Below are 12,256 nucleotides of genomic sequence, written 5' to 3'. Positions count from 1 at the left end.
ACCCCACAAACGAACTGCTGCCACTATCATTATCACCACCATCACCATGAGATCTCTACCATTATCACCAATGCCATTACCACCACTACTATGATCTCTACCACCATTACTCCACACCACTTTCCACCATCACCATCACCACAATCACTATCACCCCACCATCACTACTTTACCACTATTAATTCTGCCACCATCAGAACCACCATCTCCTCCACAACCTCCACCTCCCTCACCATCACCATCATCACCATCTCTACCCACCACCACCACAGTATCTCCAGCATCACCACCATCCCCACCAACACTATGACCATCACCATCACCACCACAACCATCATCTCCACCATCATATCACCCCAGGAGTCCTTCTCTGAACAAAATCTAAATTTTGGAGACAAAAAAGAGTTTAATTTAGAAGTTGGGCAATTGGGTGCATTAGCAAGAGTACGTCACACTCAATGTGTGACCCCATACATCTTCTCCTGAAGTAGTGAGCTTTTCTTCCAATCCGCAGCTCCCTTTGCATCATCTGAGCCTGAGTTTCAGCGAAACCAGATGTCAGTTAAAGACAACAGTAGATAACAGATGCTACCCAGCAAGATGTCTACAGGAAGAACAGAGTCAAACATGGATTTGAACCCAGCTCTACCACTTACCACCTCAACACCCACAGGCAAGAGCCTAAACCCCTCTGACACTCAGTTTCCTCATCTGTAAAATATGGATAATAACACCTGCCTTGCAGATTTGAATTGCAATTACGTGTGTACCATGGCCAAACACCATGTTTAGCATATATTAGACTCTCAATAAATATTTAATCATATTATTAAATCAAGATGACTACAGAGCCTTATTCTCTACACACTCCCACTGAATACTGTTTTATTAGATGCCAAGTAGCAGTCCACTATCCCGGAGCCAACAAGAAAGAAGTTAATTCTGGAGAAATTAAAACATTTGAAACATTTAAAATGAAGGTCTCGTTTTTATTGTAAAAAAAAAAAAAAAAAATGCTGTAAATTACAGCACTGTCAGACGTACAAAGGAGATGCACCTTATTAGAAATGCAATCTCCCAAGAAGGGGTCATTTGGTGTGATGCAGAATACGTGAACCCACAGTGTAACTTATTTGAGTTGACAAGCCCAAACTGGTACAGGTTGAGTATTCCATATCTGAAATGCTTGGAACCAGAAGCATTTTGGATTTTGAAATTATTTTTTAGATTTTGGAATATTTGTACTATATTTACCAGTTCAGCATTCCTAATTTGAAAATCCAAAACCCAAAATGCTCCAATGAGAATGTCCTTGGAGCATAACATGGGTGCTCAAAAAGTTTCAGATTTTGGAGTATTCTGGGTTTTGGATTTTCGAATTAGGGATGCTCAGCCTGTATGAGTAAAAAGCTCTCTTCTATCCTCAGTCTTACTTCTTGTTCTATTTCTCTTAGATTTTTTTTTCTCTCTGGGTCAAAAAAGAAAAGTTCATGGCTTCATCAGGGAAGTGAACTTCTCATTTTCCTAAACAGTTCCTATAGAGCATGGAGTTTATTGCCCTGCAATCAAAGGACTCCACCTGGAGCTCAAACATGGGTAGATGTGACAAGAAGATAGAAACAGAGTTGGAAGTTTGATCTACCTTCCTTCCTACCCACACAATGAGAAGATTATCCAGATGCTCTAACAGGGCTTTGCTAACTACAAGTTCAATGCACCTAGCGAAAAAAAAGAGGCAAAAACCAATCAGGGACGATAAACCAGAAGGCCCCTAAGTTTTCATCAGTCAATGGCTAATGGACAAAAAGAGAAAAATGTCATGAGTTGTTCACATAGGCAAAAGCACTCAATACCAAAAACGGCCCTTTATTCTAAGATTCTGTTCTTTCTATATTTATTATTATTAAAAATTCTTCTCTTTGGCAATGGAACAAGAGCAATTCACGCCAGCCAGTCTTTCTTCTCCTTCCCCTACCAGCTATAACGATCAAACTTCCCAATGTCTTTCCTTCTTTATCCACAGAACGAGTTCTGCCTTTGTTAGATAATTGGACTAGGGTGCAGGCAGGAGCTTTCTCGATGCTGAACCAGAGGAAGGGAGGAACAGAGCACTGCCACCAGAAAGAAAAGTGGGGAAAGGACTGAGAAGGTGGGAGGTTAAGTCAATCTGCATGGCAAACAGCTAGAAACACATGGGGAAGGAAGGGGGAGAAAATTAAAACCCTGCAGAAGGGGGTTGAGAAGATTTGGAAAGTTTGGGTGCAAAAACTTGGGAAGATAAGAAGAGAGAAAATGGGTTTTAAGAATTGGTCATGGGCCAGGCATCGTGGCTCATGCCTGTAATTTCAGCACTTTGGGAGGCCAAGGTGGGTGGATCACAAGGTCAGGAGTTAGAGATCAGCCTGGCCAATATGGTAAAACCCCGTCTCTACTAAAAATACAAAAAAATTAGCTGGGCATGGTGGTGCATGCCTGTAATCCCAGCTACTCAGGAGGCTGAGGCAAGAGAATTGCTTGAGATCAGGAGGCGGAGGTTGCAGTGAGCCGAGATTGCGCCATTGCACTCCAGCCTGGGCGACAGAGCGAGACTCCATCTCAAAAACAACAACAACAACAACAACAACAAAGAATTGGTCATTATGTCATTTAAAAACTAAGATGACTTTAGATGGGAAGATACTGTGTAGATGCTACTTCTTTGAAAGCAGCTTCACTTCAGAACTAAAACTTCTGAGCCACAGTTTTAATCAAGTGCCACATTTACAAACTGATAGTAATTGCAGATAGCAATTTTTAAAATGTTACCTAACTTGGCAAATGAAAGAGTTGGCAACCTTTTGTCAGTTTCCCAACCCAACAAGTTTTAGAATTGCTTTCAAATTTTACAAAGCATTGCTTTGGCACACAAAGTTGATTTTTCTCCAGGGGCCATTCCTTTTATTCTGGTTATAATGGGATCTCTTCCTAGAAGAAAGCAGGAGGATAAACCACCTTCTGAGTTTAGTTATTATAAACAGTCTCTTAATAAATTTTAAAAAGCTGATTATTGACTTGTAAAAGTCTATATGATCCCAGGTTTTGAAGTAATGGAAATTAACATTTAACATTTGGAAGTAACTTCCACAGGCCAGGCACAGGGTAGGTACTTTGTGTGCCTTACTTAGGGAAACAGAGAAGGAGGGCATGAGACCTTCATAAAGGAGGAATTAAGTTTTACGGAATGCAGAGGAGGGAGGGAGAGAAAGGGGTCCAGGATGACTCCTGAATTTTTGTTCTGATCTACTGAATTGACAATGGGACATTCCTTATGTTAAGGGACATTACAGAAGAGAAAATTCGGGAAGTCGGGGAAAAAGTAGTAAGTTAGATTTGAGACCTGTAGGGTCCCCAGTGCCTGAGAGATAGCCAAGTGCCAATATCCAGGAAGCTTTGGGATAGGTGGATTTGAAGTAAAGAAAATATACAGAATAAGAGATTTGAATTTAGACATCAACCTTAAGGATAGTCCCAGACAAGACTTAAATTGGTATTGAGACTCACCCGACATCCCACCACCCTCTCTTCTTGTTCAAGTTTGGAAATCTTGTTCATTTTCAAGGGTTACTCCTAATCTCTTGTCATTTAACTCTCAGCAAACAATCTTTTTTTTAAAAAAAAAAAAAAAAAAAAAAACACTTTTATTTTAGATACCGGGGGTACGTGTATTTTATTATTTTGAGACAGGGTCTCACTTTGTCACCCAGGCTGGAGTGCAGTGGCGCGATCTCAGCTCACTGTAGCCTTTACCTCCCAGATTCAAGTGATCCTCCCACCTCAGCCCCCCAGGTAGCTGGGACTACAGGTAGGTGTCACCACACCCAGCTAATTTTTGTATTTTGTTGTAGAAACAGGGTTTTGCCATGTTACCCAGGCTGGTCTCGAACTCCTGAGCTTAAGTGATTCACACTGCTCAGCCTCCCAAAGTGCTAGGATTACAGGCATGAGCCAGGTACATGTATTTTAGATACAAGTTGTACATGTGCAGGTTTGTTACATGGGAATATTGCATCACGCTGAGGATTGGGGTATGGATTCTGTCACCCAGGTAGGGAGAACAGTATTCAATACATGGTTTTTCAACCAACGACCCCCCTCTTTTGCTTCCCCATCCATCTAGTTGTCTGCAGTGTCTCCTGTTCCCATGTTTCTGTCCAGGGGTGCTCAATGTTTAGCTCCCACTTGTGAGAACATGTGGTATTTGGTTTTCTATTCCTCACTTAGTTTGCTTAGGATTATGGCCTCTAGCTCCATCCATGTTGCTGCAAAGAACACGATTTTGTTCTTTTCATGGCTGTGTAGTATTCTGTGGTGTATATGCACCACATTTTCTTTATCTAACTTACCATTGATGGGCACCTGGGTTGAGTCCATGGCTTTATTATTGTGAACAGTGCTGCGATAAACATATGAGTGCAGGTGTCTTTTTGGTAGAATGATTTATTTTCTTTGGGGTATATACCCAGTAATGGAATTGCTGGGTCAAATGGTAGCTCTGTTTTAGGTTCTATGAGAAATCTCCAGACTGCTTTCCACAGTGGCTGGACTAATTTACATTCCCACCAACAGCGTGTAAAGTCTCCCTTTTCACCACAGCCTTGCTAGCATCCTTTTTTTTTTTTTTTTTTTTTGAGACGGAGTCTCACTCTGTTGCCCAGGTTGGAGTGCAGTGGCACGATCTCGGCTCACTGCAAGCTCCACCTCCCGGGTTTCAAGCCATTCTCTCATCTCAGCCTCTGGAGTAGCTGGGACTACAGGCACCTGCCACCAAGCCCAGCTAATTTTTTGTATTTTTAGTAGAGATGGGTTTTCACCGTGTTAGCCAGGATCGTCTCGATCTCTTGACCTCATGATTCACCTGCCTCGGCCTCCCAAGGTGCTGGGATTACAGGCGTGAGCCACCGTGCCTGGCCCAGATCCCATTTTCTATAAGATTATTTGGATTGAAAATGACAGAGAGCCAATTCATAACCAATTTATTAAGCAAACATAAAATGTATTGGGTGATGTGTCTGTTCAAGTCCTCCAGGAAGCAAAAACCAAAACAGAATTAGACAGTAAAGAGACTTATTGGAGGAGTTGCCTGTGAAGAATAAAGGAAGCAGGAGGAGGCTGGGAGAGCATTTAGACTATGTCCCAGGTCTGACACCTGGGAAAGGAGACAGGGACAAAAGGAGGATTGGAAAGAAGCAGCCTCAGACTACAGCGCAGATCAAAAAAAAAAAAAATAATGTCTCAGTAAAGCCAATAGGAAGCCCAAGAGCAAAGACCTCTTACCCCATTAGATAAGTCCCACTTTGGAGAGAAATAATCCTGCTCTAGAACCTGTACCATGCTTAGTCACTGGCTGGGCTGAGAGAAGCCTAGGGAGAATGTGACTTCAAAGTGAACATCTGGCAGATCTAAAGATACAGCTGTTGGAGATGTCCACTATGCTGCTGCTCACAGCAGAGAGAACTCAGCAGCACATGTTCATGAGTGCCCCAAGTAGCTGAAACAGTCACAGCTGAATCCCAAGTTCACTTTAGAATAGGTCATTAGATTTTCCTCCCACCCCACCCCATTTCTCGTATCTTCTTTCCTGCACAACTGCTTCATATTTTTTCTGGGTTCAATTAATAATAATTTGTTGATGGATAGATGTCTCTTTATGGAAACTCAGCTACAAGATTTAGATCCTGGTGAATTCTCTATGACCTTTCCTGCCACCCCTTTCATAAAATCAAAGATGACCCTCAACAGCACTAAGCATACATTATTCCTACAGAAGCTCATCATTTTTTTTTAGATGATATCTTGCTCTGTTGCCCAGGTTGGAGTACAGTGGCACAGTCTCAGCTCACTGCAACCTCCACCTCCTGGGTTCAAGCAATTCTCCTGCCTCAGTCTCCCTAGTGGCTGGGATTACAGGTGCCCGCCATCACGCCCGGCTAATTTTTTGTATTTTTAGTAGAGACGGGGTTTCACCATGTCGGCCCGGCTGGTCTCGAACTTCTGACCTCTGGTGATCCACCTGCCTTGGACTCACAAAGCACTGGGATTACAGGCATGAGCCACTGTGCCCGGCTGAAGCTCATCATTTCTAAAGGAAACAACTCCACTCCTTCCCACCATCCATCCTGATCTCAGCAAAGGATTCACATGTTCACCCCTGAACCAATCCATCACCTGCAAGGGGACAGGGATGCTCTGGGTAGAAAGGTTGAATAGGAGAAAAAGGGCCCCCGGATTTAAAGTCCCACCTCCAGAATGACATGGAGCAGAAAAGGGCAGTCCAAAGGGCAGGACAGCCAATAACAGTAACAGATGTTGCCTGGCCCCGTGCCACACAACTGTAGTCCCAGTTACTCAGGAGGATGAGCAGGAGGATTGCTTGAGTCCAGGAGTTCTAGGTTGTCAGGCACTATACTGATGGTATGTCTGTACCAAGTTCAGCGTCAACATGATGACCTCCTGGGAGTGGGGGACCACCAGGTTTCCTAAGGAGGAATGAACCAGCCCAGGCTGGAAACTGAGCAGGTCAGAACTCCTGTGCTGATCAGTAGTGGATTACACCTGTGAATAGCCACTGCACTCCAGCCTGGGCAACACAGCAAGACCCCATCTCAATAAAAAATAAAAATTAAAAATGAACAGATGTCCACTATCACCTTCAAGACAAGTTGGAAAAGAGGGAGATTCTTCAGCTGGGAAGAGAACTCACAGAGCAGGCTAGGTGAGCATCATTTTATTTTATGGACCACCAGTTGAAGGTTAGTTTGACCCAAAGTCCTAAGCTTGGATTTTGTCAGGCATTGGGTTAGGTATAAGGGGGGGAAATTATCAAAATAAAACTGATTATATTTTTAGAACAATAAATAGATACCAGTGAGAAATGTTAGGAGGGCAGGGGAATCCCAAAATTAAACTTCAATAGTAGTAACTACTATTGACAAATGATACATTTTCCAAATGAAAGACATGAACTATGGAATTCTCATCCCAGGTCTGCCACCTTCGAATTGCACGTTTCAGCTTGAGGCTTCTACAACATAATACCATAGACTGGGTGGCTTCTAAACAACATAAATGTATTTCTCACCATGCCAGAGGCTGGGAAATCCAAATAAAAATGCCAGCAGATTTGCTGCCTGGTGAGAGGGCCTGCTTTCTCATTCATAAATGGCCATATTCTCACTGTGTCCTCACGTGGTAGAAAAAACTGGCGAGAGAACTCTCTGGGGTCTCCCAGAAGAGCACTAATCCTATTTATAGGAGCTCTACCCTCATGACCTAATCACCTCCTGAAGGCCCCGCCTCCTAATACTATCACATTTGGGGCTAAGATCCCAACATATGAATTTGGGGGGAACACAAACATTCAGTCTACAGGACTGAACAACCCTGAGTGATAACCTCCTTGCTTTCTTATCTCCAAATAAATGAGGGAGGAAAGGAGAATCTATAGTAAGATCATTATAAGAATTCTTTGAGATTATAAGTGTTAAGCACCCAGCACAGTGCCTGAAACTTAGTGTTCAATACATTTGTGTTTAATATTAAACTTGAAAGATTTCATGCACTTCAGCTACCATTGGCTTCCAGCTCTCTAATACCAGTCAGCCATACCAGCAAAAAAAAAAAAAAAACAAAAACAAACAAAAAAAACCCTTTGCTTCATAATCCAGTAATCCCATAGAGCCCTAAAAAGGGAAGGAAAGTGTTCCAAGCCCAACGGACTATTTTTGGAGATGAAACATCATCCCATTATTTGCAGAAGAAAAAAAAAAAGGGAATGGGGCAGAGAGTGGTTCTTCATATTATCCTATGCCTACAGTTAATTGTGCCTGGGGGAAGATTTCATTAGACAGCAAGAGAGAGAGAGAGAGAGAGATGTTTCAACATCCTAGAACACAAAGCACCTTTACAATTGTCCTTGATTTATTGCGTCTCTGAGGCTGTCTTCTAGCTCCAACCACAGTGTGCTTTGGGTCCGCCCAAGTTTCTGCTCTTGTAGATACAAGGGCCTGGCTCAGGCTACAGAGGAGAAAGGGCCCAAAGATTCTCAGGTGCCCTCCTCTTAGCCCGGCCCCTTCTTGAGGTCATGAGGACACTCCAAGTTTCTTGACAGTCCTTCCTACCAGGCTTTGTTTCTTGTATCTTTTAGAGGCTCATCTCTCCAATCTAGATAATGCAGAGATTTCAAAAAAGGATGCAGGTATAAAGAAGGGCTCTTCTTTGGAGATCTTGGTTTGCAGTCATGTTGGCTGCCAGAAAGTGGTGAGATACTGGCTTTCTCTTTGGTGAGATGAAATAAAGCAAACGGCAAAGGAGAAAGTGTTCCCTGAATAAATATTAATGGGAGGAATGCACTTTTAACTTTAGCAGGTGGGTGGTGAGTGCTGTGCCTAAGCTTCACGTGTAGAACCTATACAGGGAGGGGCCTGGCATGCTCAGTCCAACTTCTTCACGGTCATCTTCAGTAAAATGAGCAGTTGGCACGCCTTTTGAAAAGAGCTTAGGTCAAGACCGCACTCTCTAAGCTCGTACCATGAAAACACACAACTAGAATGCTAGTATTGGGTGATTATCGTGTGGTAGGCTATGTACCTCATTCAAATTAAACTTGCTAGGATAAAATTAGAGAATGTTTCCCTCACTCCATGAGTGCAACAATATCAAAGTACTCATTGTGCGTTGTAAGAGTAATCAAAACAGCCCCAAACAGCAATGCTAAGAAGGCAGTAGTAGTATCATGGTTTCCATTTTCTAAATAAAAGTGAAGTTCTAAAAAAAAGAAGGAAAATGACCCATTGACTCTGCTCCTAGCTATATACCCAACAGAAGGACTGCATATGCTGCAAAAATATGAGAATGAGAATGTTTATAGCCTCTTTATTCAAAGTAACCACTCAGAATGGTACCAACATGCATCAAAAGGAGAATGGATTATATTAACGGATTAATGGATTGTGGTGTATTCATGCAAAAATACTATGTCAAGATAAGAAATGAACTATTGCTACACACAACACGGATGAATCTCCAAATTCTTAGATTGAGTGAAAGAAGCCAGACACAAAAGGGTATATTCTGCATGATTCCATTTATGTGAATTTCAAGGACAGGCAAAACTAGTCAATAGAAGATAGAAGTCAAGGTAGTGATTACCTCTTGCTGTGGGTATATATACACTAGGAAGCAACATAAGGGAACATTATGGGGTACCATGGCTTAATCTAGTTAATGGTGATACACACACACACACACGCACGCACATACAATCACTTAACATTAATGCACTTTACTTTTTGTGTGTTCTACCTAAATAAATTTGCAAGGAACAAAAGAAAGAAGGAAGGTGAGAGGGAGGGAGCAAATAAACTTGCACAAAGTCTTCCAGCTAGCAAATGGCAGAAATGAAATGTGATCCCAGGTCTGCCTGAGTTCACAGAACACTAACTACTGGGATATACCATCTACCAGCTGGGTTTATGTTGGCTATTGAATAAGCATTTGTTGATGGATGAGTGTCTCTTTATGGAAACTCAGCCACATAAGCTCACTAGCATTCAAGATTTAGATCCTGACGAATTCTCTATGACCTTTCCTGCCGCCCCTTTCAATATCTTTCGTGGTTCTTAGTGGGGAAAATTTAGCTACAGCAAGGATATAATGAGCTGCTACTGCAGGCTGAAGTTTCGTGGTGAATCTGGCCTCTTGTTCTTAGGCCATCATCAAGGGAATGTGGACAAGAAGAACAGAGACAGGTATTGATCCTTGTTCATTATTTAAATGCATATGGCGGCAGGCAGCTTTGCTCAATAAAACCCTGACAGAGACGCCTCAGGCCTGAGTGATGACCCTAGCAACACCCACGGGTGCCTCACACGGCCTGAGACTCAGTTTCCACAACTAAAAAGAATGAGAGTGTTGACTGGCCCATCTGGTCAATCCAGATGGCTTCAGGGGCTATGTTTTTTACACTTACAATGTGCAATGAGTACTCTGATATTTTTGTACTCGTGGAATGGGGGAAGCATTCTGTAATTGTCTCCTACTAAGATTAATTTTAAAAACCATATCTAAAATATTACAAAATGTTTAAGCTTTCAGGTTGTTCAGAGTGGTTAGGCATCTCAAACCTGTTTTCACACTCAGCCACTGCTTGCCAACACCGTGAGCTTGGGCAAATTGTCTTACCTCTCTGAACCTCAGTTTCCACTTCTAAAACTGGAGATTGGATTCATACATACCTCATAGGGCTGTGGTATTAGATGAGTTAGAACAATTAGCACACTGCCTGATACAGGCTACTCTTTCAATAAGTACGCTATTCTAATATCAGTAATTATGATAATGATGACAGTGATGATCAGAACAACTAGTATTACATACCTTGGAGTCACTCTTTAGCAGTAACTAAACTAAGTAGCATTTTCAACTAGCATTTCAACCCTAATGATGACTTCTGACAAATCACCCAGTCTTTTCCATTCTTCATTTTCCCACCTAGTCTATAGGACTAGATGACCTATAAAGGCTCTTTTAACTCTAAAATTAGGATTCTGTAAAGAAAGGTCTTGAGGATACTTCATCTGTGTGGCCAAATTTGGAGTTGTGGCTTTGCAGAGCAGGCTCCTGGAGTCTCATTTCTATGAGGACTCTATAGATTGGGAGAGAGGAGTTAGTAAAGAGAATTCCTTCCGTGACTGATAAAGGATTCCTGGGACTCCAGAAAATTCTTTTCAGCAAAGGTTTCCCCCTAACACTTAGAGTAATTACACAAGTGGGCAATGGGCTCTCAGAAATTGAGGCCACTCATTCATTCATTCCATATGCATCTGAGGTGTCTCTCAAGCCAGTGAAGCTGTACATGTCCATTGTCAGTTCTAATTCGGCAAGGGAGTAGCAGGAGGCTCCAGGAGGATCACCTGAGTTCCACACACCTGAGCTCTGCACACTGAGTTTCCTGCCCCCATTGTGTAAACAAAACCCTACCTTCTCCTACAGATTAGGGCAATTAATTCTTCTTGGAATGATGACTCCTTACTGGCTCATTTCTGGACCCAAAAAATCCAAAGCACCCTGGCTACATCTGTAGCCTGTTGTTCAATGTGATGTTTGTTTTTCCCCTAAAAGTGTGTCCCTTTGGGCACCAGGACCTCCAACCCGGAAGAACCCAGAGTAGAGGGAGCAGGAAACACAAAACACCTCCAACAGGTCACTAGCAATGATACTAAGTGAGGCTTCCTGCTTCCACTCCTGGATACTGGACACATAGCTTTTTCTGTTGAGGATGCAGCACCATGTAGGGGTCTCTGATCTACTGCATACCTTGTATCCTGAAAGGGGGCTCCCGTCCATCCACAGTGTTTCTTCCAAGATAGTGTTTCAGCTACATCTTTAGAGGGCTGTTTCAGAACTCTATGAAACTAGCTTTTTCTAGAGCATGTGGTATGTTTTACAACTAATAAACAGTTATAAATTTGAGTCCACTAGTCACATGCTCTGTTGCATGGAATTCCATGTCTATAGACTGGGCATTCTATAAGCACCCAGATAACAGTGTCAGCTGAAGATCTATGGGCAGGAAAAGCAAACCCATACCTGGAATCAGTATCTATCCTGATGAACTGCTGCTCCTTCCAAGATAAAAAAGGGCCTAATATAATCAACTTTCCACCAAGTTGCTGACTTCTCTCCTCAAGGAACAGTGCCATACAGGGCTCAATGTTAGTCTATGTTGCTCACCCACTGGACATTCAGAGGCAGCACTAGATCAGCCATGAGAAAGAGTCCATTTTATTGGGTTTCTATGAATGCCAACTGACCAAGTCTTGTTGCCTACTTGTGTTTTCAGTACTTTTGTATGCTTTCTATAGTATGTATTTATATGTGTACAAACATCTTCACACATTATACCAACTCCCTTAGTTCTATCCAAATGCTTATAGCCCAGACCTCCTTGCCTTTGAACTTTCAGCCATTTTCCCAGGCCCTTAACCAGGCAGCCAGGTCATTAGCTTTTGCCCAGGAATCTATATATATTCTCACCTCAAGTCACTTTTCCTTCTATATAAAATGAATAATAGGGTTCGCCTGTCACAACTTTGCCAATTAGGAATATTTTCCCTATTCACTTCTCTTTCAAAGCAAACGCTGAATGTGCCTATAATGCTGCACTATACATTTCCAGCTTACACCTGCATACCAAGTTGACTCATCCATAACCAACTTG

This window comes from Macaca nemestrina, chromosome 10 (genome assembly GCF_043159975.1).
Source record: "Macaca nemestrina isolate mMacNem1 chromosome 10, mMacNem.hap1, whole genome shotgun sequence".
NCBI classification, from domain to species: domain Eukaryota; kingdom Metazoa; phylum Chordata; class Mammalia; order Primates; family Cercopithecidae; genus Macaca; species Macaca nemestrina.
This window is presented reverse-complemented; position numbering follows the sequence as displayed.